Raw genomic sequence first — 26,089 nt, forward strand, 5'->3', positions numbered from 1 at the left:
GAGCTGTGTCGTGGGGCTGTGGTTGAAACTGGCTTTTTTTTGTGGATCTCTTGAATCCACAAGTTCCTCCTATAGTCATTGGCTCAGCTGCCTCTGATGAGCTGCTTCTCTCTTCCCCACTTTTGAATTGGCTCCCGATTTGAGAGACGCAGGCAGGAGCTCCAGCCCAGTCAGGCTTCCCGCAGCTCAGGGTGCCTGGGGTGGGTGGCTGTGCACAGGGCCCTACCTGGGCGGTGGCTGCTGCAGAGCCCTCCCCCTGGAGCACCTCCCTTAGAGCGGAGCCTCAGATCAGGCTGTTGATTACCTGTCGGGAACTGGCAGAGACCGGGATTTCTCTTTGCTGCTGCCGTTGTTAGGGGAAACAGACCAGCCATCTGCATTGAGCAGCGTCTTTCTCACTCCCTGGTAAAAGAGATCTCCCTGCCTGGAATCTGGTAAGTGCCTCTAAAGGTCCATCCGTCCGTCCTTCTTTCCTCCCTCCCTCCCTCTCTCTCTCTCTTTCTTTTTTTCTTCTTTTATTTGACCCGAGAGGGACTTCCCCTCCTTCTCCCCCTCCCTCTGTGTCCAAAGCATCAAGTGAATATTCTCTTGTAATGAATCCATTAGCTTTAACCTAAATATGTCAGGATTTGGGGAGATTTTGAACCTTGCTTTTTTTCCTTTCTTTTTTTTTTTTTAAATGTCCATAAAGCATTTTCTGCATGCTTCAAAAAAGAAAAGGTATACACTGAAAATTTTAAACTATGTATGTGTTTAACCTCTGTCATGTTGGAAACCCCTTGCTTTTCATACACTGTACTGAAAAATTATTATACAGATAAGGCTCTGGTATCTTGCCTCCGCACTCCCTTGTATGAATAAATTATTTCATTTGTCATCTCAGTGTTCCTGAAATGTCAGAAATAGACACGGCGAAGGGATCTGTCATGCAGAGTTCAAAAATTTGGTACAAAACTCTAGGTGACACAAGGATGGATCATTTCATAGGGTTTTTTTTTTTTCCTTTTTGACATCCTTGTGCAGTAAATTCAGTTTAAAACATAGCTGTGGCAGTCAGGTAGGTGGTGGTGGGACAGTATTGTTTCAGACTTACTCCTGCGATCGCACACCTTCCTTGTTTGTTTTATAACCTTTACAGGAAATCCTTCGGGTTGAGTCACATGACTGCTAACTTCAGTCTCACTCGTGTTAGCAGAGCAAACCAGTTTGCCCTATCCAGAAAGATCATTAATTAGGAGCTTTAAAAATTGTAAATAAGGTGTCTGATATTAGATTATTGCTGTCTTTTCTCACATTCCTCAGCCTGCAAACATACAAACTTCTTTTCTGTTTAGAGAAAATAAAACTAGCACTTAACGTTTTCTTTACGTTCCAGAGTGCTTGTGTTAAACATCAGTAAGGAGCGTTTAGAAATGAGGAATCCCCTTCCCTTTTGACAGGGACAGTGCGGTTCTCTGTCTCTCTGACCTCAGTCACAGATATTGCTCTATGGCAAATACATCATTTGAGGGAACTTGAATTATGTAATTCTGGAATAGAAAAGCAGGGCAGTACAGGCTCCCTTTGGGTGATCCTGGACACAGTGAGCAACTGTTGGCTGCCTGAGACAGAGGAGCGATGGGAGCCAGTCTTGGTTTGTAGGAGGTGGGGAGGAGGAGGAGGCCCCAGCATGTCCAGAAGCTTGAAGCATGACGGAAAGAACATTTGTCAGGAAACTTCAAAACCATGGCTGTGTGTAATGTGTGAAATTGAACTTCTGACCCTGTTTGCTTTTGATGGTGGCTTCTTGTTTTGCTCGACAAGTCCATCGAGGTGGGAGAAACCACGCAACCGTTGGATGAACAGGGAGACTCCATCCCCTCTGGGTGCGACTTGACGTCCTAGCATCCCAGCCATCACCTTTTAGGGAGCTGCTCCTGTTGAGGAATGGAAATTTGGGGAGATGAATGAATCCCTCCACATCTCACCTGCTTATAATTCCTTACCTGTAAATGCTTTGCAAGTAAGGTGATTAGTTATACCTCATCAGGGACAGGGCAGAATGGGAAATCAACCCAAGAGAATTAAATGTGAGTCAACGACGCATGCGCTCATCCTCTGATTCACCCCCGTTTGGTTCTGCTCCTTCTCTGCCATTGCTGTGTCCTTCTCCTGAAATGACCCAACCTGTGTGTTTGGCACCAAGAGGCTGCCACTTTATCTGAATGCATTTTTTCCAACCTGCAAACTCTCACCTCTTGCCAAGGGCCCTGAGTACCTGGTTAATGATCTTTAATGCGGATGATTGTATGCCTCGATGAACATTTCCCTTGCTTCGCGCTGCCCAGGCTGGACTCCGAGGTTCCTCTGTGTGATTTGGTCCCCACCTGCCACCTGCGCACCTGTCGGAACCGGGCAGAGCCAGTTTCTCCCTTTGCGGGTGCTCTTTCCCACCCGTGGAATGTGGGCTGAGACAGATGAGGTAGAACCAGGGACAGTCAGCAGAAGACAGCAGCCACAGAGCAGCCCAGGAGGACGGCTCTGGGAGTCAGCGGGCTCCTGAGACCCTAAGGCTTTCCAGGGTGCCTCCTGCTGTACCCGTGCCAGGGCGGGCTGCTGCCAGGCCCTCGTGCCAGGTGGTGGTGGTGTTGGGTGATCTGTTTCCCCAGCCACAGGTGCTGCCTGCCTGGTCTCCACCTTCTCAGCAGCCATCTGCTTCTTCACCGTCCTGTTAGGACACCCGTGGGCTCTCCTCCAGAAAGGAGCGCACTGCCTGGAGAGCCTTGCAGCCGTGGGGTAGGTGGAGCTAGCTGTTTTCTTCTGACCCAAATACATGGGGTGGGGGTGATTTCGACACGTTCATATTGATACCTAAAAAACAGGAAAGATGGCTTTTGTAGCTGTAAAATCAGAAATGCCCCCCCCCTTTTTATCATTTTAAGGAACAGCTTTTAAAAGCATTTTAAAAAACCAGATTATCCCATGAGAACTATCCATCCTGTCTCACTGGAGATGATTAACTATTCCTCTGCCCCCCCCCCCAATTAAGCAGAAGAACATAAGGAACGGGGGATATTGGTGTAAGGCATTTATCAGGCACGACCTTCCCAATGGGCTTTCCCCCATTCCCTGGCCTTATTTTTCTTTTGGGGGGACGGGGCCTGCTGTAATTGCCAGTGGCAAGCTGCCCTTGGCGCAGGGTGTTGTGGTCCCCGGAGGCCCCGTGCGGATGCTGTGGGTGGTATACCCGGCCGCGAGCTGTCCATTTTGGCCTCTTTCCCAGACCAACTTCTGCCTCGTGCTTGGTCGGTTTGGCATCTGGTTGGAGAATATGGTGTTTATTTTAGCGTCCTGGGATGGAAAGAATTAGGAGCGGTTTCTAACCTGAATTCCTTATTTCTAGGGAATTATTAGACCTACACATTCTAGTTATTGTTTTTGAAAGTACTCATTCATTATAATTGAGGAGGAAGAGCGATAGTGTTGCTTCTTTGGTCTTCTAAGCCATGCTGTTTTCTGAGAGAAAGCAGTTTATATGGTCTAACAAGATTCCCAACGTAATTACGCACGTCATTCACAATGAAGTGTTGGAATCATAGTGTATTTATTTGTAGATGTCATGAGTTGCTAAAGGCGGTGAGTCTCACCCAGTGCAATTCTGTTCCCGCCCCCCACCCCCCTGGACATTAGGCAGTGTCTGGAGGTATTTCTGGTTGACACAATGCCAGGAGGAGGCACGTGAGTGGGTGCCACTGGCACCTGGTGGGTAGAGACAGGGATGCTGCAGCCCGCAGGGCACAGGGCGATGTCTGCCACACGCGTATCCCTCCCAAAGGGTCAGCAGGGCTGAGGTGAGCAGCATAGCTTTAAAAAATGTGCCGACTAAGACCTGCCACAGGGAACCTGAACGCCCTGGGTAGTCTAATCATCAGATGAGAGCAGAAGTTTGGTTTTTCTATTTATCTGCCTGTCCATCCATCCCCTGAGGGACCAAAGTCTCAATTGAGTCTACCTGAATGAACGGATTAGATTAGTGAAGCTGTGAGCTATATAATGTAGCTTTAAGGTGATAAATAGATTTCTTTCAAGTTCAAAGTACTGACTAAGGGCTTATTTTTAACCTAGTTCAGGTGAAATGGTACAGTAGGTAGATACTTGTTTGTTAGTGTTGCTTCAGAGCCCCTCCTCCGCCCCAGCAGACCCTCACACTGTGCTGGGGGCCAGGCAGGGATGTCCTCAGAGGCTGAAATAAGGAATTGCGGATTAAAAAATATTTAATCCATTTTATTTATCATTATTATTACTGTTTAGTTTGCTGTAAGGCTCATGCACTTGTCAGAGAGAGTGAAAAGAGAAAGAGGGAGACAGACAGAAAAGAGAGAGTGAAAAGTGAGAAAGCAAGCTACCAGGTCCGGGGCTCAAACTGTGGTTGACGATGTGGGAGTCCAGCCTTAACCACCATCCCACCTGCTGACCCCGTAAATTGGAGAATTTTAAAAGCAGGAAGGGATTTCAGAGTTATTTTAGTCTAATATTTTCTCATTGGGGATAAAGGAACTGGCCTGAAAAGGTTAACTTTCTTTTTCTAATCCGTTCGGAGGTGGTTTCTTCCTCTTGTCGGTTCTTAGGGCAATTCTAGCCGCCCAAGTGAGTCCCCTTTCCAGTTAATCATGCATTCATTTCTGACACTTTTGACCCTCGCCCTGCCTTGCTCTGGGAAATACTCAGGCTCAGGTTTCATGCATTTACTTCGTGACTCCTTAATGAGATCCAACTAACTTCTGGAATGAGACAATGGCAAATGCACCTTTGGATTCCACTAAGACCCAGAGAGATATTTTTCAAGTTTCAGAACCCATTTGTTGATCTGATTTAAATGACACACACGCTCGGCATGAGCGAGCCGGTGTTACAGTTAAAACCGATGTCCAGTGTGGTAAGCTTCGTGGATGACTCACTTACGGCCATTGTCACAAGGAGAACTTACAGCATGCAGAAATGGGATTTCTCTGAAGTGCAGGCTCCTGTGGCTATCCAAAAAGGTGGAGTTGTTGAAGAGCTGCCACTTGAGGTGTTTCCTCTAACATTTGCATTTTTCTTTGAAGATGCCTTGAGAAGCACCATTTTAGCCAGAGCGGCTTGCACGTGTTTATTAGCTCAAACAGCCTTCCTATGGTTGATTTATAATGGGAAGAAACCGAAATCACATCCTGAAACAGGAAGAAAAGGACACGGCGGAAAGTCTTGGAGAAGGAACTTTTGTTAGTAATAATAAATCAAGCTTGACCTGTTGGTTGTGACAAATGCACTGTAGATGTTAGTAATAGGGAAAACGGAAAAATAAAAATAAAAAATAGGGAAAACTGAATGCAATGTACATGAGAACTTTGTGTTAGCTTCAGTAATTCCGTAAGTCTAAAACTGTTCTAAAGCAGTCCATTTATTTTAAAAAGCACAGACAAAGCTGTTACCATGTTGTTAATGGACATGGTAGTAAGTTTTACTGTTTTCTTTGAAAACTGTGGGGCCAGTGGGTGACTGGACACCCACATGGCTGACCGTGATTCGAGTCCTGGACCCAGTAGCTTGAAACTCACACTAGGCACTTGTGTGCGTGCTCAAAATCCTGAGAGGAGAATGGAGGAGAAGAATGTGGCATGGCCACCTCCCCGCCTTCCCCACTCCCCGTGGTCATTCCTAACTTTCTATCTCTCTCTATGTCTCTGGTGAGTGTATGCGCCCTAGAGCAAAAATCTCTCTTAAAGTAATTAATTAATTAATTGGAACAAATAAAAAGAGGAAGCTGCAAAAGCCATATTCCTTGTTTGCCATCTCAGCTCTCAGTTGAGGATAACTATGAAGTGCCCCATCCCAAAATGTGCCCAAATCATTTTGAGCAATTTCAAACCGTATTATGTGGTTTCTGCATATTTGCCATTCCACGGATACATGGCTAGATAGTAGATTTAAAAGGCCAGACAGAATTTTCAGGTTAAAAAGTTACAGCAACAGAAAGTGTACCTGGAGGTGCCAACTGAAACACTATCAGCCGGGAATGCTACCAGCAATGTGCTTCTTGGACAATGGGATGTGTCCCATTCTTTTTGCTGAGCTCCAAAGGCATCTGGGTGACAGATGTCGCTGTCTTGGGCGGCCTTGTGTAATTCAATGCCTCTGAAATTGGAATAAGAAATTGTGGTTCCTGGGTCACTAAAGTCACCCAGTACATAAATGGGTCTGTTGATGATGTCACTAAAATAGTTTCTTTGTATTAAACAAAACATGGGTATATTTTAGAGTAAATGAGGCATTAGCTAGAATTTAGAAATACTGCTTGCTAGTGCTGGCTGTGCCCTTAGGCTTCTGGCCTCCCCCTGTCTTCCTCTCCTTGTTGGGAGTGGAGTTGTAGGACAGTGTGAAAGGCGCTGGACCAGGAGACAGAAGTACTTGAGTTTGAATCAGCTTGAGTCACTTACCCCAGCTCTAAATGGGCATTATAGTCCTGCAGTGTGTGTGGGGCAGGACGGGGCCTAATTTGACTTCTAGGATGGTTGTCATGTACAGATGAACCCTCCTCACCTCCCATTGTTTTGCTTACTTATGTAGTAGTTTTCCCCCTTTTTAAAAAGGTTTTTGCTGTAGGGTACATTTGCTCACTAGAGAGCAACAGTGAGAGGGAAAGTGAGAAATCACACCCCAGGGAGATGGCCACATTGTAATCCCTTTTCCTCCATTCTCCTCTTGGGATTTTGGATATGCATGCACACATACCTGCGTGATTTTCATGCTGCCAGGTCTGGGACTCGAGCTGCGGTTGGTCACATGGGAATCCAGCACCTTAACCGCCATGCCGCCTGCTGGGCCTGTATCTTATTCTTTTAAAAATTTGTTTTTACACAAAGAGAAAAAGACAGACAGAAGCACCCCAAACGGGGTCCTGCTGCAATCTTTGCCCAATTTCCTAGCTCCTCAGGGTTCTAGGCACCCTTGCCCACCCTGCACCCCGTACTTTTAGGCCAGTCCTAGGATCTGAACCCATGGTATACTATGGGCTCCGCCGCAGGCTGGAGCACTAGGCTCGACCAGTAGATCTTGTATTATGTTGAGACTGACCTCTAGTGTGGACTAAGGGTGACTTTGGTGCTAACCTGTGACCGACCTCTCTTGCATTTTTGCTTGGTGTGTGAACATGTTAATGTTAGATAAAGAGGATTGCTTGGAAGTCTGTATTTTTAAAACCAAGATAAAAATAGAGAAGATAGCATGATCGCCAGCTGCACAATGAAACTCCATCACCCGGATCCCACTGTGGCCAATGTGTTGCCGTCTTTCCTTGCTATAGTTATTGCTCTGGAATGCAGTTCAGTATTTCTTCATGGTCCTTTTCTCTTTAGCGCAGATATCAGGATGTCATTAGGAATGACGATAGGAGCATGTCTTGTTACTGGACACATAATTTACGTTATCCGTTTGATTTTCCTAAATTTAGTTTTCTTTTTTAACTAGATAAAACACTGGCCAAAGTTATAGGTGGTTAAATATTAGGTATATGAACTACCTTCCTTCCCTGTTCCCCCATAGGTAACTTTTTTTACAAGAGAGGTTATCCCTTCATTGCCCTGTTGGCAAAGAATATGAATATATTTGTATTCCTCCAACTCCTAAGGTGGCACGAGCTGTCCTGACTCCTGTCTTGTTTGTTTGTTTCACTTAGCGCTGTATTCGGAGCCCATTCCATGTCAGGAAGTACAGCATCCCCTGTATCTTTATGGCTCCCGCCTTTGGATGCCCTATAGTTATGCAGACAGTCCCCTACTGATGGACACTTGGGCAGTTTCCAAGGCTTGCCTTTTGTTTTGCAGTAAATAGCTTTTGACACATGTCATTTCGTATATTTGTCTGGGCATTCCAATAGTGAATTCGTCCTCTCTCATCTTGTAGACGTGAGCTCCCGAGTCACCCTGTACCCCCTCACGTTCTGTCTTGCTATGTAATCTCTGACTTAAGAGGTACAGCTCTTCAGTTCATCAATTTTTCTTCCTGCCCCAATCTTTTAAAGCTAGAAAAGGACCTTATTCTTTTGCTGTTGAAAGACCCGAGACCCAGGAAATAAAGGGAGAGCCATGAATCCAGGTCTCGGCTCCCCGAGTCCCCTCACCCCCAGCAGGTGATGCTATTTCTGTCAGACCCCCCCTACCCTCTGCAAAGTGTGAGCCAGGAACAAGCAGCATTACCTGGGTGCTTGTGAGAAACACAGAATACTAGACTCTTTGAAGTCCCTCTCATACATACCACTATGCAAGAGTGACTGGTTTCATATTTTTCCTTGTTTCTTGCTGTGGGGTGTCTGTGTGTGTGTGTGTGTGTGTCTGTGTGAGTGTCTGTGTGTACACATACACATGAACCTGTGTTAATAACTAATACAAATCCTCCATGCATACTTAAAGAAAAACGTAATTGTAGTTTACTACTTAAGTTATCCACAGACCGACTTGGTAGGTACAGTGGCTACAAGTAGTGAAATCATTGTCATAATAAAAATAAAATCCTTTTGTTTAATTCAGTATGTTTGGTTTCTTAAATTTCAGTTTGCAAGATCAGTATCTGGGAATTGGCATTAATAACCTAAGTGTATCTAGATACAGGCATGAGATTTAGTACCTGCACTATAAGAAAAAAATGAGCATAATGATATCTACTGTTGGTAATGTACAAGAATAAGAAGATTTTTTTAAGAGGGCAGCTTTTTTGAGTGTGTGTGCATGCCCAAAATCCTTCAAGAAGATGGACCGGAGGTGGAGAGATTGCAACGTGACTGTCTCCTTGGGAGTGCTTTTTTTCTCTCTCCCTTTCTCTGTCTGGTGAGCACACGTGCCCTTATGGCATAAATAAATTAATTAAAATGTAGCTTTTTTATACTAAGAAACAGATGACTCTTTTTTTTTCTAAATTACGTTAGCTTTACCCAAATTAGTAAATGTTAAATTATCTATGGTAAAAAAAATATTTTGTACATTGTTTTTACTTTTCATATTATTAAATGAAATTTTTCATTTGATAGTTCATCTCTCAGAAAAATTACGTCTTGCCAGACAGTCTGAGAAGATTAGTAAATCAGACCCTAAAAACTTATAGCATTAGAAAAATAACAACTGTTGGAGTCAGCCTCGGCCTGGTGGTTAAAAGAGCTGGATTCCATATGTCCCACACCCGGTGACTTGAAAAAGACTCTAGGTACAAATACATGTGTGCCCAAAAGTCTTGAAAGGAGAACGGAGGAGAGGGGATTGCTTTGTGGTTATTTCCCAAAGGGGATGCTTTCTGGCTTTGTCTCTCCTGTAAGCTCATATGCCCACTGGCAAATTAAAAAAAAAAAAAGAAGAAGGAACAGGACCACCAGATGGCGGAATGGTTATGTCACTGGACTCCCACGTAGTCCAAACGGTGGCTCAAGCTCCAGACCTGACGGCTTAAAAAAATTTATGGTGTGTGTGTGTGTGTGTGTGTGTGTGTGTGTGTGTGTGTGTGTATGCATGTGTACGCGCACACACGGGCCAAGATCCCGAGAGGAGAATAGAGAAGGGATTCCACCATGGCCACCCCCACTGAGGAGTGGTTTCTCGCTTTCTGTCTCTCTGGCACGCATATGGGCCCTATGGCAAAAATCTCTCTTTAAAAGAAAGGAAGGAAGGAAGGAAAGAAAGGAGAGGCAATACCTATGTAACTGAATTTAAAAGGGCATAATAATTAGAGGCACTTTTCCAGTATTTTAAGGTTTGTACTAGTTAATTTTATCAGCTCAGTAAATGAATCTAGTTCAAACCAACTGCTGTGAAAAAGTTACTGCTTTTAGTCACAGAAAGTAATGGTTTCATAGAATGACTTAGAATAAAAATTCTACCTTTTGACTTCAAAAGCCTGCCTGACTTCTGTCTGTCGTGGCGTCCCTCTTAACTTTGCCAGCTCTGATGGGTTTACAGAGGAGTTCATGGTGACTCCTGTATTCACAGTAAGCGTTTATTTTGCTTTTGGTGTATATGTGACAAGGTGCTTATGTGGAAATGTGGAATACAAAAAGGGTTAAAATAAGTCCATTGGCTTCAAGATGCTTACAGTCAAATGGAATCCATGAAATTTTCACTGAGTAGGATTTTCATGGGATCACTCCGGACAAATAAATGAGCAGACATCTGGATAGACAGAGATCATGCTTACCGTCTGGCTGATCTTTGACATTGCCTGGACTGTAAACATACGACATTTACAGATATTCGACAGGTTGTGATGTATGGAATCGCATTGTTTCTGGGCTTTAATTGGTGATGGTGGTTGTTTTTTAATTAAGTTTATAATTTCCATAATGCCGATAGCATCAAACACTATTACATACAAACTTTGTAAAATATTGCACATCTTTCTCAGGCTCAAAAAGAAACAAGAAGGTTCTATAAAAAGCATGAGGGAGGAGTAAGCAGGTGACACGGTTGTTGAGGCGCTGGACTCCCACATGGCTGACTGCAGTCTGAGTCCTGGACCTGGTGACTTGCTTTCTCACTCCCCTCCTCCCTTTCTCTCTCTCTTTCCGTGGTGAGCACACATGCCCTATAGCAAATTGAAATAACTAAATTAATTAAACAATTCTAAAAAAAAAAAAAAGGCACTAGGGAAAAGATCACATGGTGTGTAAGATGAGATGAAGCTCTCTAGCTCTCCAGCTCTGAAATTTGACAGAGCATAAATGAAGAAGGAAGAGAAAAAAAGAGAGGAAAAAAAAAAGAGTAGAGAAGAGAGAAACACAACATCATATCGACAATAAAGTAGAATGTATATCAGAGGAAACTATCGAACAGGCCATGGGCGCCTTAGTATAAGATATTTGGGTTGAGAGTTAAACTCATTGAATAAATATTAATGTATCAATAGCTGCGAGATACTCTTAAGATTTTCAAAGTATAATAAATACAGATAGCAAACAATAGAGAAATCACTTATAGATGTTCTGATTATTATGTCCTATTTGTGTTTCCTGCTATTTAAAGTTTATTTTAAGAGAGAGGAGAAGGGGCATGGGCAGCCTCACCAGGGTCTCATTGCTCTGCAACCCTCTCGCCCCCAGTCCTGCAGCTCATCAGGATCTTGGGTGCCCACATAGCTGCCATGTTTTTAAGACAGTTCAGGGATCCGTACCCACGGCTGTCCACTTGGCTTCTAGCACTGCAGTTTAGTTTGCTGTGGGCTGTGTCTCCAGGCTGGGGCTTTCCTGCTGTTCAGACCATTAGTCTTTTAAATTAATTCCTAATGCACTGGTGGGATTATGGTCACCCGCTTCAACTAGTCATGGGCAGTTGAGGGTCAAAAGGGTGTGAGCAGCAATGCCCTGCACTAACATGCCTGGGTGTCTGTTGTGTTCACAAATGGACAGAGGAACAACAGAGATTAATGAAAGGTAAATACAGTCACCTGGCAGAAATATTTGCCCTTCTCAAACTTGTGGAAGTTATTTTTAGAAGAAATGTTTTTAGTAAAAATATTTGGAAGTTTGTTTTATAATCCTAAGTAGCCTGGGTTATTTTGACTAGAGGCGTGTGTGTCTCCGCGTGTGTGGTAGAGTGAGAGGCAGCTGATAGGCGGTCTCCAGCGTGTCAGTTGGGAGAGTGAGAAATGAGATGATTAAATTAATTGGTGGAGAATAAGAATAGAAAACATGTAGGAAGTAGAATCCTGAAATTTCAGGACTATCCATTAGTCATTATTTGAAGACCTACAGAGAAATAGTGGAAACTACCAGACTTAAAAAAGAAAATTGCTATGAAAAAAGGTCTTAGGCACTTTGTCTCATACTTGGGTACACTCTTGTTCCGGCCCACTTCGCCCACCTCCTTCGTCCTGGCCAGGCCGAGCTGCTGGCCTACCCTGTATCTTCTGATACTTATTTCCTTTCCCTGTGTTCCTCTCATGCCTCAGGATCCTGGTGTCCCCACTGGTGTGTGTGTGTGTGTGTGTGTATGTATGTGTGTGTGTGTGTGTGTGAACCTTGCTTACCTGGGGAGACCCAGATCAAATATCACCCTCTGTAGGAAGCCTTCCTTAATTCCTTTCATTCCTTTTAATTGAAATAAGGCTGTTGTCAGAGGAATGAAAGCTCCCTTATGCATTGGGTCCAGGATCTGTTCAAGCTTCCATCATGAGCATGGCTGTGTTCAGCTCTGGGCAGTCAGCGTGAAGGCTGGGCCAAGTTGTCCTGCTAAATGTAACCAGTTTTCCATGTTGGTGAAGCAGTGTATGTTCTGAGTGGCTGCCTCCTGTCCTCAGGTGTCAACGTGCTGCATAAGGCGTGGACAGATCTGTTTTTGCCTGACAAAAGTAACTTACACATAGAAACCTGGCATCATAGCTTAAGATACATGGGAGAGGGACCAGCAGATGGTGTAATGGTTACGTCACTGGACTCCCCAGTACTCAACCATGGTATGAGTCCCGGACCTGGCTTAGAACTCAGGCCGAGGCGCGTGTGTGTGCATGCCCAAAATCCCAAGAGGAGAATGGAGGAGAAGGGATTGCGGTGTGGCCATCCTCCCTGAGGGATGATTTCTTGCTTTCTGTCTCTCTGTCTCTGTCTCTCCAGTGAGTGCATGCACCCTATAGTAAAAATCTCTCTTAAAAAATATGAGTACATGGGAGAAATGCTACACAGACAGTGAAAAGAGCACAGGAGAGAGAAAAGGGAAGGGGACAGGGACAGGTAGCAGAATCACTGGCTGAGATCATAGGGATTCCATGTGCGGGTTATTGCAGGAGGCAGGGTTTTCTATTTCTGGACCTCATTAGCAAACACCTGCAGGGTACAGCCAATTGCGTTCCCACCTGGGGACCTCCGTAGGACGTCATGGTACACCACCTACTGCATCGTGACGGGAATATGAGATAATTCTAAAGCACAGTGTCTTCCCATTGATCCTGAGCACATAAAAATAGCCTCTTGAAGTGTCCCTCACCCCATTTGTCCTTTGCATTGTGAAAATACATTTTAGTTCTGCCATCTACCCGCTTCTCTCTGAGCTTTAGCATGCAGCTGTTGGCTAAGAATGGAAATAGTTAGAAATATTTCTACCAGAAGGTGACATTTTAGTGTTTCAAAGGATAATAGAAGACTATGTGGATGTTCCAATTGGAACAGCCAGGTTATTTCTTAACCATGATAGGTAGCAGACTGTCATTGAACTTTGGAAAGTAGAGATTATTTTATCTAATTTTCACAGATGAAAAACAGAGTACTGTGTCGGCGGGGGAAGAAAACCCAGATTATTAACTGTTCCATTTTCTAGAGGAGAATGGAGGAGAAGGGATTGCGGTGTGGCCATCCTCCCTGAGGGATGATTTCTTGCTTTCTGTCTCTCTGTCTCTGTCTCTCCAGTGAGTGCATGCACCCTATAGTAAAAATCTCTCTTAAAAAATATGAGTACATGGGAGAAATGCTACACAGACAGTGAAAAGAGCACAGGAGAGAGAAAAGGGAAGGGGACAGGGACAGGTAGCAGAATCACTGGCTGAGATCATAGGGATTCCATGTGCGGGTTATTGCAGGAGGCAGGGTTTTCTATTTCTGGACCTCATTAGCAAACACCTGCAGGGTACAGCCAATTGCGTTCCCACCTGGGGACCTCCGTAGGACGTCATGGTACACCACCTACTGCATCGTGACGGGAATATGAGATAATTCTAAAGCACAGTGTCTTCCCATTGATCCTGAGCACATAAAAATAGCCTCTTGAAGTGTCCCTCACCCCATTTGTCCTTTGCATTGTGAAAATACATTTTAGTTCTGCCATCTACCCGCTTCTCTCTGAGCTTTAGCATGCAGCTGTTGGCTAAGAATGGAAATAGTTAGAAATATTTCTACCAGAAGGTGACATTTTAGTGTTTCAAAGGATAATAGAAGACTATGTGGATGTTCCAATTGGAACAGCCAGGTTATTTCTTAACCATGATAGGTAGCAGACTGTCATTGAACTTTGGAAAGTAGAGATTATTTTATCTAATTTTCACAGATGAAAAACAGAGTACTGTGTCGGCGGGGGAAGAAAACCCAGATTATTAACTGTTCCATTTTCTCCTCCCTCCCCCCGCCCACCACTGCCCCCAGGAATTGGAAACTATTTGTTGATAGCCAGTACAGGGCCTTGAACATCTTCTGGAATAGCATGTTCTTCCCTGAAGAATGGGGTAAAGTGGCTAGGGGTCAGTGTAGGCAGGTAGATGTGTGTATGTGTGTGTGAATGTGCCCGTGTGTATTTCTGGCTCAGTAGGAATATATTAAGGTATCTGGGTTGCTGGTCTCATGCAGAGCCAGCTGTTAGGCTCTGAGTGCTGAGTTCCACGCCCTGGTCCCCCTTTTCACCATTTCTGTGATGTAGTAACAGGAGCCACCATGCCCTTCTCCCCACCCAGTGATGCTCTCGAGGCAGAGTCACCCCTTCACCTTGCCCGTGCACCCTCACTTGGGCACTAGTGTCAGATACCTGGCTGTGGATCCTAACTGCACAGTGCTTAAACAGGATTCAGGTCAGTGTTTTTGTCCACATAAGGTAGAGCTGTACTCCTTTCCTCCAGAAAAGAGCACGTAGGCTAAAGGGGAATGATGAATTGTTTCCTCACTGGTTTCAGAGACCCTTGGGAACATTAAGTAGTTCCTGCCACCAAAGAGTTCTGTTATAATGGAGGTGTAGTGGCAGCAGTTCATATTCTGGGGTTCACTGGGAAATGTTTTCAGGCATAAAGTGAAATAATTCAATGTAGAGAGTGCATTCAAAATTTTCTTTTTGGTTTTAGTTCTTGCAAGCACTTTATGTTAGCAGCCCCAAGAGAAGTATGTGCTGTAACTCACAGATAAATGATTAGCATGCTGGTTGTTTACCTCTGAGTCAGAGCTTCTAAAATTTGTTCCCATAAGTAGGTTGAGCCTCCTTCTCAGCCTGTTGTCATAGGGTCTAAAAATGGAAACGTGAGACCAAACTCTTTCCAGATCATAAAAACGATTCCGAATTAGTAGAGCATAAATGAATATGATTGTCATTTTCAAGTTCCCCAGGCCAGGTTAGGACCTCGTAAGTCTTCTAAAATACTCTGTAGTGAGGATTAAGGAAATAGCAGCAGCTTCGCCTCTGGCCACAGACAGTTTTCTAATTAGGTCAGAGCCTGTCACCCTGAGACAAGCAGCTCTTTGCCCCCATGGCATCCTTTTCTTTCTTTCTTTATTTTTTAAAGAGAGGTTTTGTTTTCGTTTTTGCCTTTTTTTGTTTTTGTTTTTGCTATAGTGTGCTCTCTGGAGAGACAGAGAGGGAAAATGAGAAGCCACCCTACCCCCCAGGGGGGTTGGCCACTCTGTAATCGATTTTGGGCATGCCCTGCATGATTTTCAAGCTGCTGGGTCCAGGGCTCAAATGGTTGGCCATGTGGGAGTCCAGCACCTTGACCACTACACCACCTGCTGGCCCCATACGGCGTCCATTTTTGAAGGTTGCTGACTAAAGCTGTCATGTAAACAAGGTCACTTCATGTAAGCGTCCACTACTGAACTTGATAAAGGAGTGGAGTTGAATGATAGACCCTCCACTGACTGGAGTTGTACACAGCAGCCTGAGCTGGAAATGGCTTCCCAGTGTAGCGTTGGTGCATTAGTGAGATCATGTGGTGAAGCAGGTGCGAATCTTTGTTGATTCAAGATCCTATGGTGCCTTAGTTCTGGAACACTGTCCTGATTAGTTTGAAGTTTTACAATTCGGCTAGGTTGAATCCGACTGTAGAATTTATTCTGGTGGTAGCTTGTAGTGTGTAGTGTTTATCAAAGCCATTTTATGAAACCAGTCAGTTTTCTCACGATGTGAAATAAAAAGTGAACACCTAACAAGGCAGTAAGGGAGACAGAGATGAGGAATGATAGTTTCAGTGTGGCCTATACTCCGGAAATGGAGAGCGTCTCCTCTTCCTGCTGGTCGCTAGTCTCCTGCTTTGAGAATGTCATAAAGTCTTTCAGTTCCATTGCTTCCTGGTGTGATGGACCCTAAAGTTTCCACTTTAACTATTTGTCTTTCTTCTTTGTAAAAATTATAAATCTCGTAGAACATACCACCTAAAAAGGGAAGCTGGATTCACTATTTAAAAAGGTGGAAAAAAGAACTGAGTATGTATCATAAGAAATTAGGAAAAGAACAGCTGAGGAAAAAAATTTAAGAAACTGGAGTGGCAAGATTAAGCAATAACAGATTTTAAAATTAATAAAGTAAAAAAATAAAATTAAATATTACATACATACACCCAAAAGCTGTTATTTGAAAGGGCCAATATAATAAACTCTCATCATTGGAAAGCAGAAATAAATAATAAGAATGAAAGAAACACAAGGTGGGATTTATGGACTCGAGAGGAAAACATTATGTCAACATATTTGAAAACATAAGGCAGATGGGCCTAGTAGGTGGTGCGGTGGCTACAGTACTGGATCTGGCAGCTTGAAAATCACACTGGGCACATGTGTGTGCATGCCCAAAATCCCACAAAGAGAATGGAGGAGAAGGGATTGTGGCATGACCATCTCCCCTCAGGGGTGATTTCTCCCTTTCCTTCTCACTCTCTCTCTCTGTGTCTCTCTCTTCTTCGGCAAGTGGATATGCCCTACAGCAAAAACAAACAAACAAACAAGCAAACAAACAAACAAAAAAAAAACTTAAAAAAAGTAAGTAAAGAAAACAGGATAGATTTCCTGATAAAATGTAAACTACCAAAATGGATCCAAGAAGAATAGAAAAGGTGCACAGACCGATTGTGCTAGAAGAGATGGGGAAGGTAATTCAAAGTTCCCACTGAAGAAGGCACCAAACTCCATGGGTTTCCACCTGAGTTTTAGCTATCCTGTAACAAAATAGAACATTTGAGTGTTATTTATACTATTTTAGAATATAGTAAAATATGGAAAGGTTTACAGATCATTTGTAAAACAGCAAAATTTTACTATAAAAATTTGATAAATTTTAAAGAAGAAAAGTGCAGATCAGTATTATTTATGCAAGTTAACGTAGAGGGGCCTGCAGGTGGCATAGAGGTTAAGGGCACTGGACTCCCACATGGCCGACCATGGTTCAAGTTCTGGACCTGCAGCTTGCTTTCTCACTCCCCGTCCCCACCTGGTCAAATTAAACTAAATAAACTAAATAAATAAAATAATTCTTTTTAAAAAGAAAGTTAATGTAAAAACTTAATTGATTTGACAGACTCTTGAGTGCATCAACAGGCTTATGTACCATAATCAGTTTCTTCAGTAATACTAAGGCGATTAATGTTAGTAATTCTTAACACCACCACCCAGGGTTGCTCTGTTTATTCCAGGAGCTGATCTGGTCAACAGAGGCTAAAAAGCCATCAGTTTAATTTAGCAGCCACACCTAGCATAGTACAATCTAAAAGAACCAGCTAGGAATAAAAATAAATCACTTCAGTGTAGAAAACAACTGTGTGTGTGTGTGTGTGTGTGTGTGTGTGTATACCCAACAAGCTGTATTTCCTAAAAGGCAAAACACGAAAACAGTTCAATTAAAATGAACAATGAGATAAGGATGTCTCCTGTTATTATTTAACAGTGGCTTAGAAGTTCTAGCAACTGGACTAGTGTGTAGTATATTTATGCTGGGAAAAGTCATTTTATAAGCTGTAGTGATGTACAGTGACTGAATAAATAAGTTTTAGCAAATGTAGCAAGACAATGGAATATTTTTATGTCTAGAATACTCAAGAGCTTCTAGAAAAAAATTCTAAAATCAATAGGAAAAAACATCAAGGTAGCTGGATAAAGTATAAGCTTCTGAGAATTTTATGTGTGTGTATGTACATATATATAATTTATATATATAAAATATAAATTTTGTTTGGAAATTGAGGAACTGCAAATGGAAGTTAAGTTTGCCTTTTTATAAAAGAAGTAGATAACCTAGGGAGCTATGAAACTAATACCCCATCCGTAAGGAAAAAAATGTGTAATGGCTGGATGATCTTATTCTGTAGTTAATAAATACATGTATTGTAATTTTATTTAGAATTTCCAGAGTGTTGCCATTTTGTAATTGAATAAAATAATCTGTAAGTTTGTATAGAAGAATAAATGTGTTTAAGTGAGAAGCATAAATATGAATATGAAGATGAAAGCCAATGAGTTCAGATTTGGCTCATAAGAGATCATAATAAGCTAGGAAGTCTTTGATCAAATTAATGTGGTATTGATGCAGAATTAGCAAGTAGTTTGGTGGAATAGAATAGCGAGTCAGGACTGTGTGCCATAAAGTAAGAGAGCTAATAAATAGTAAGATAACAGTCCAGTACTGTTGAGTGAATAATTCACCATTGAATGGATGACCTTGGCATGGCCATCTCTTTGTCTGGGTGTGTTGTCAGGATCAACTCTTGGGGTGAGGGAGAACTTCTTTTTTTTTAAAAAAAAAATTATTTTATTTAACTTTATTTATTATTATTATCATTATTATTTTCCAGTTTGATCAGAGAGAGACAGAGAGAGAGAGAGAGAGAGAGAGAGGAACTGAGAAAGCAAGCCACCAGGTCTGAGACTTGAACCGTGGTCGGCCATGTGGAAGTCCAGCGCCTTTAACCACCATGCCACTTGCCGGCCCTGAGAGAGAACTTCTTAAGGAAGATTTGGTACCTGCAAGCTAAAAGGAAAGAGACACAATTTGAAAATGCATCTTAAAACTGTGCTTTTACAAAAGATAGATGTTTAAGTCACATATAGGCAGAGAAGGGGTATTTATAACGTAACAGATGAGAAGTTACTGTCTATATTATACAAAGAACTTGTGAATTGGCAAGAAAAAACAAAAAGAGAAAACAGGTTTTTTTAAAGAGTTTTTTTGTTTTGTTTTTATATTTCGCTTTTTTTGGGGGGGAGGGGCTATAGGAATGTGTGCTCACTGAAGAGACAGGAAGCGAGAAATCCACCCCCCCCCCCTAACCAGTGGAGATGGTCATGCTGCAATTCCTTCCCTTTCATTCTCCTCTTGGAATTTTGGGCACACATACACACGTGCCCCGTGTGAGTTTCAAGCCACCGGCTCCAGGACTCAAACCATGGTCGACTATGTGGGAGTTCAGCCACATAACTATTATGTCATTTGCTGGTCCCCAGACAAAAAATATTAATATGCAGTTAACAGAGAGGAATTTTATTTAAAATATATTGTATTTAAATAAAATTTAAATAAATTTAAATTATTCAAAGTGCTTTGGTTTATTCTAAGACCCCGTTTGTGTGCACCCTTTGTCACAGTGGTACACTGGTGTGGTGGTTCTTGGTCATATGCTGGTCTTTCTGTGTTTGTGACTTCTTTTGTTTGTGTTTGTGACTCCATGTGTGCCTTTGTTCACAGGTGTGTGTCAGGTGGAGAGGGGCTATAGGGCTTGGCAGGTGGGCCAGCAGTCAGTCCTCAGGTGCCCCTCCATGCCCCTCCTGACTTCTTCAGCTGTCCGCACTTCCAGTCGTGGACCACAGTCAGACTTTAGCCTGCGTGAAGTACCAGGAAGAGCAGCTGGAAGCCTCAGAGTTATGAGGCTTCCCGATTAATCACTGTGATTGTGGCCCCAAGGTCACTCCAAGCTCTTGAGTCTCTTGACCCTTGACTTGTTCTCTCTTGAATTTCTGGCACTTAGAGAGCACTTCCACTTGGACAAGTCTCCGTGATGGTGTTTTTCTTTCCATCTGGACCAGTCTCAGTGCTGTGCAATTGGTCATACGCTTTTGTACTTCTGGACTCGCTCCGTGTGATACTGAGTCTTACTGAAGGGAGGGAGGTAGAGGGCCACCTGGCTATGACCTTCTGTTCTCCTTCTAAGCCTTGGTTTTCTCATCCATACAACAGGGATGATATGGTACCTGGGTCTGTAAAGGTTACTGTAAAGAAGAAAATGGATGATGCTCTTAAAGGGCCTAGAATGTTCCATGTCACATAGTAACAGTCCCATAAACATTAGCTGCTACTGATTTTTTTAAAATGGAGCCACGCTTCAGGATACTAGATTGTAACGTATTTTGATGTTTTTATTCCCCAGTTAGCATATCTAGGGTGTCTTCTGACAGATTACATTGTAAGAGCTCTATGGCGTTTTTGGTATATCTGTGTGCAAGTGTTTCTGTAGATAAATTCCTAGAGTTGAATTCCTAGGTCAGAGGACATGAACATTGACAATGTTCCTAGGTATTTCAAACTGCCCTCTCCAGTAATAGGCAAGTGGCCGGAAGTTAAGGAGGACACCACTTTTCCCCATGCTTGCCACTGCAAGGCCATTGAAAGGCAAAAATATCTCCTTTGATGTCTGTTAGTCAGGAAGGTCAAGTATCTCTTCTTGTATTTTATGCTTTCTTTCTGATGAAATGCTAATTTGCATGCTTTTGTCTTATTTTTCATTGGGGTTATTAAGTTTTCCTTGATTTATAAGAATTTTTGTCAATCCGGAATTTAATTCCTTACGTGTCATGTATTACAAAGGTTTTTCTCATTTGATTTGTTGTATATCTCATCGTAGAGCACTTTTAATTTTAACATTGTGTTTTTAAATGTCTTGGATGTGGACAGCTAATATCTATTAATAGCACTGTTTCTTCCTGTTGAAAACTAAGGAGCGTCCCACCCTAATTGTGCAATTATATATTATTCTAAGCCTGAAAAAAAGTAGGCATTAATAAACAGAGAAAACTCTCAGCAACAGAAAGAACACCAATAAAACATCAATCACTCAATGTTTGGCATTTTCCTTTGAATGTCCATGGGAGGGGATGTGTATTTTTATATAATTAATATTACAACGTGGATGTAACCTGTTTTTTGGTCACCTGTTCCAGTATGCATTATATAACATTCTACTTTCTAGATGTACAATATTTCATTTAATTATCTATGTTCTGTTTAAGTTTCCAATTTTTTATTTAAGAGAGAAAAGGTACTGGGACTAATTTTACAAAACTCGATGTTTTAAAAATTGGATTATATTCTTATAATATCTCCTGGAAATGAGATTACTAAATCAAGGAATATTAGGATCTTAATATTTTTGGTGTGTATTACCAATTCGCTATTCTAAAGTGTGGTACCAGTTTCTGATCTATGTGATTGGAGCGATCTGAGGAATAGACAGGCAGCTAGAAGAGAGACTGGGAATGGGAGTGGGAGTGGCACAGAGAGACCTGGGAACGAGAACAGAGCCCTGGCTCCTTAGGACTGTGTGTGCCACACTGAAGAATTTGCATTTTATGCCTAAGGTTATTAGAAGCCCTACCTGCAGAGTTCCTAGAGAAGGGGAGTGGCTTGGTGTGATTTATAAGCCTGGAGAGTAGCTAGAGAGGGGAGTGGCTTGGTGTGATTTACAGCTGCAGGTGAGAGTGGCTGGGAGGCTATTGCATTAGCCTAGGTGAAAGGCATGGTTTGAACATCAGGTGGATGACATCCAGCATGCAGTTGTGGAGAAAGTGGGGACTCATTTTGGAATGCAGTCCTTCAGGCCTGGAGATAGACTGAGTGTGTGAGCAACGAAGAGAAGTATCGAAGACATTAGGGCTTGAATAGCTGGGGCTGGCTGGTGGCCAGAGGTTGGCAGGGTCAGCTGGGAACAGTGTTCAGGCACAAATCAAGCGCATGTGAACTCAGAGTTGGCTTTTAGACTTCCAAGTCAAGATGGAAGGAGGAGGTGGTGGTTGTACATGAGAATGGAGCTGAAAGGCGAGGCCAGGGTCTGGTAGGCACCAGGGAGTCTGGGGCACTTAGATGACCTTTGCAGCCTAAGAGACGGGAGGGCATCCCCAGGGACGATATTTCTTCCATGTGAAAATGTGTCCAGGATCTAAGGAACTACCCTGAAAAAGTGTTTACTAAGAACACAACCATTTCGTACACTAGGAACTGTCTGTAAGCTGCGAGGTTGTCGATGCATTGAGGATACAAATCTTTGAGTCTTATCTAGTGCTTTGAGCAGACGAGCTACATAATATTATGTTTCCTGGATGATTAAAGATTCAGGAGAGCTTTTCCCCTTCTTGATGAAACAATTTTCTTTCCAGATGCTTTGATAAAGTCACCAGTGTCGTCTTGATCATAATAGCTTATGAAGCATGGAAACCACGTCTTTTTTTTCTAAGGCATTGGAGGAAAAGGCTAATCCAAGTTAGGAGGATTTGTTTTAAGACCTTGTGAGAAAACTCAGGACTGTGTGTTATTATCAGCCAACCTTGCCTGTGTTATGTAAAGATTTTTGCCTGTGTCATGTCATCCTTGTTTTCTTCCATTTATTCCTCCCCCACGTGTGTCCTAGTTTCTCTTTTACTGTAACTGGCTTTGAACGAAACAGAGAAACTTGGTTTTTCTCCCCCAGCATTTGGATTTTGGAAATTTGGTTACTCATTCTGTTTGAATACGTGATGATATATTTTCAGGTAACTTTTTCCCCTAATTTTTAACAGAGACTTTGTAAGGGATAAAATACAAAGCAGTGAATCTACCTGTAAATGCAAATAGCCAGAGAGATATGTATAATTGGTTACCATTTTGTTTTCTTCCCTTTCAGCCCTTTGGCGGTATTTTTACTTGGCATATGGGAGGAGTTTATTAATTTGGAATAGTATTACAATATTGTTTAGAACGATGCTTTTTTCATTGAATTTATTTCTAGAGATGTATGTGCTTGCCAGAGAGAAAAAAGAGTGAGCCTTCCAGTGGAGCATGGTCACACCACAGCCCTTTCCCTCCATTCTGCTTCCCATCAGGCTTTTGTGCATGTGTGTGTGTGTGCCTGCTATGGTTTTCAAGCCTCCAGGTCCAGATTTGAACTGTGGTTGGCCATTCGGCATCTGATTCCCTTAACTGCTGAGTTACAGGGCCAGCCCTAGAACAGTGCTTTTTAACTGATAACTTTTATGAGGAACCTTTTAGGATAGATAGTAATATTATTTTACAAACATTTCTGAAGGCTACATAGTATTGGGAAACGTTCGTGAAATCTCTTAAGGAAAAAAACATCTCAAAATTATCTTGCTAATTGATAAATTATTTTCAGATTAAAAATGAAAGCAAACTGAGTAGAAAAACAGAATAGTCTTTGAAATATTACTATAAAATTCAAATTTCATCTTCTGTTTTAAAACGTATTCATCATAGAGGGTATGTACATGAATGGGAGAGAGAGGGAGGTGAAGTCACTGTTCATGCTTTTCTTATTCCTAAAATGTAATTAAGTATTTTTATATCCTTCCTCTGCTTTCCATTGGAGCATGCTCATCCACTGTGACACCCCACGGGGTATTTAGTAAAGCCCCACCCTATGAACCCTCTACTCTTCCAGGTGTAGTAAACAGGACTGAACAATCATTTTGCTAGTATGTTAGCCATCCAAAATGTACATTTAGTTGTAAGTCATATAGAACTGAAGCAATGTCATGACTTTTTAACATTATTTTAAAACTTGAAATAAGGGGAACCAGCAGTTAGCTTAATGGCTATGTCGCTGGACTCCCACGTAGTCGACCTCGACCGCGGTTCGTGTCCCGGACCTGGTGGCTTAAAAAAACTCACACCGGGCGCGTGTGCGTGCGTGCCCAAGATCCCGAGAGGAGAATGGAGGAGAAGGGATTGCGGCGTGACCATCCCCCCTGGGGGGGTGATTTCTCGCTTTCTGTCTCTATGTCTCTCTCTGTCTGGCTGGCGAGCGCACGTGCCCTACAGTGAAAATCTCTCAAAAAAAAAAAAAAAAAAAACTTGAAATAAGTTAGGAAGGGGACAAAAAAAAAATCTCTAAAGGTTATAAGCAAGAACAAAAGCAACCTCTCCAATTATCAGACTTCCATAGACTTAGTCCTGGCCTTTCACAGGTGTCCCCTCTGTGGCTCTCCTTGATCAGTGAGGGCCTCTCCTTTGCTAACTACATTCTGTCTGACGTCTGAAAGTGTCTACCTTCAGAGACAAGCAACTTCCTATTCATCTAATCCAGAGCCTTTTATTTTCTTGGCACCCACCTCTTTAAAATGTGGCCTGTCGCTCTTGACCTTTTGACTCAGTCCCCCTTCTCCTCCTTTCTTTCCATCCTTTTTTTTACCTTCTTCTCCAAGACTCTAATCACATTTCCCTAGTTACCTAGGAAATGGAGTTTAAGATTCACAAATTGTAAAAATGTATACTCCTAAGAATGTAATTTTTTTTTTTTTTGAGAGGTTTTTGCTGTAGGGTGTGTGCGCTTGCCAGAAAGACAGAGAGACAGAAAGTGAGAAATCATCCTCTGGGGGGATGACCACGCTGCAATCCCTTCTCCTCCATTCTCCTCTTGGGATCTTGGGCATGCACGCACATGTGCCCAGCGTGAGTTTAAGCCACCGGGTCCGAAACTCGAACCATGGTTGACTACCTGGGAGTCCAGTGACATAGCCATTATGCCAACTGCTGGTCCCTAAGCATGTAATTTTTTAAAAATAAGGTATAGTCTGTATAATTTCACAAGTTAACATTTTAAAAATTAAGTGTGATATGTTTTCCCATGTTTTAAAATAGCCCTTGAAGACACGAACACATAAATGTGTCTAGTTTATTTTCTCTCTGCTCAGATATGAAGCATGCCTTAAGTTTTCGAGTCTTGTGTTTGTAATGAAGTTCTTGGTCTGTATTGTTTCATTTGTAGACCTAATTATTTCCTTGGGACAGAGACCTTCAACAGGAATTATATAATCTGAAAAAATGAATATATTTAGCCCTTTAGATTGTTTATAGGCTATTTATTTCTTTCTCATTGATACCTCTGGTTTTTTTTTTTTTTTTTTTTTTTTTTTTTTTTTTTTTTTTTTTTTTTTTTTTTTTACAAATCTTTATTTATTCTATTACAGCAGATTCCTAACAGGTTTCCTTATTTTTGGTTTCTCCACTCTTGGTTACCCTGCACCATCACTAACCACAGTGTCCTTGGAAACCCCAGCATGTTAGTGGCGTCCTTACCCGGGGGCTCCAGTTCTGTTTGCCCAGCTAGCCTTCATACCATTTCCCTGGATCCTCTGAATAGCCAGGAGAACCTGTAGTTCAGTGCTGGGGCCACCCCCAGTTTATGGCACCATCTTGCCTCACGCTCTCAGGACTGCCTGACTTCCTTGACCAAGCCCATTTCAGCTCCCTTTTTCACTTGGGCTGTCCCAGACTTTTTTCTCTAATCCCTTAACTCCCAGCCTTGTCCTCTACCCCTTTGGAAAACAAAACAGCTTAACACAGAAGAATACCACTCAAGTTGGAGAGATACTGTAAGCCAGCTTCCCCTCTGCCTTGTCCTTACCGGTCCACAGCAGTGTACAGCCTTCCGTCCTCCATAGCATCCCACCCAGGAGCACCTTCCCTCCTTTCCTCTGTACAAGGTCATGTTCTTTTAACCAGTTTTGCTTCTCAGGGGACACTTGGCAATGTCCGGAGATAATTTTTGGTTTTCATAATGGAGGAGAGCTGCTGTCTGGTGGGTAGAGGCCACAGATGCTGCTAACCACCCTATAATGCACCACACCCCTCCACCGAGAACCACTCAGCCCTAGATGACAGGAACACCAAGGTGTAAGAAGCCTGTTGGGCACTTACTCTCGGTCCTTGACTGTGCTCCACCAGTCACTTCATGTCTCTGTCCTTGTCTCCTTTCATGATAATCAGAAGAGTAGCCATCTTTAATTTGGGATACTAGGGAGATTTGAATGGTTCCAGGCCATCCTTGGTAGACGGTGTAGTAGGGGTAGATGTGGTCACTGTGGATTGGGATTGGGTGCCCAGGGTGAGTCTGCCCTGGGACCTGTTCCTAGACCACGGTCTTGTTTGGCTGGGCACTCATTTCTTCCTCTAAACAAAGGGAATTGAGCTAAGATTTCTAACATTTCCTCCCATGTTAGCATTTCTTACTTTAATGCCTTGACGGCCATTGACTAAGTTCAGTTTCACTTTAATGCGGATTCAGCAGAAGCCGATTTCTGTGAGTTAGGGAGAATGACGTACGTAGGTGACACCGATGTGGATTTAAACCGCTCAGTCATTTTGACTAGAAAGGGGGTGGCAGT

At 42.7% G+C, this 26,089-nt stretch overlaps 1 protein-coding gene across 6 annotated transcripts in view; it reads left to right on the top strand.

Annotated features, from left to right (window-relative positions):
- Positions 1-26,089, top strand: part of NEDD4L (NEDD4 like E3 ubiquitin protein ligase) — a 381,870-nt gene that overhangs the window by 160,415 nt on the left and 195,366 nt on the right. The window contains exon 1 of one of the 6 annotated variants that reach the window (XM_027768364.1): positions 307-434. The exons of 4 other annotated variants lie outside the window; for them this stretch is intronic. The gene's annotated coding sequence lies outside the window, so the exon portion shown is untranslated. Of the gene's footprint in view, positions 1-306; positions 435-2,698; positions 2,776-26,089 lie in introns of those variants that run through there. One more of the 6 variants, XM_027768351.1, reaches the window with a different exon arrangement.

This window comes from Tupaia chinensis, unplaced genomic scaffold, assembly GCF_000334495.1.
Source record: "Tupaia chinensis unplaced genomic scaffold, TupChi_1.0 Scaffold000012_1, whole genome shotgun sequence".
In the NCBI taxonomy this organism is placed as follows: domain Eukaryota; kingdom Metazoa; phylum Chordata; class Mammalia; order Scandentia; family Tupaiidae; genus Tupaia; species Tupaia belangeri.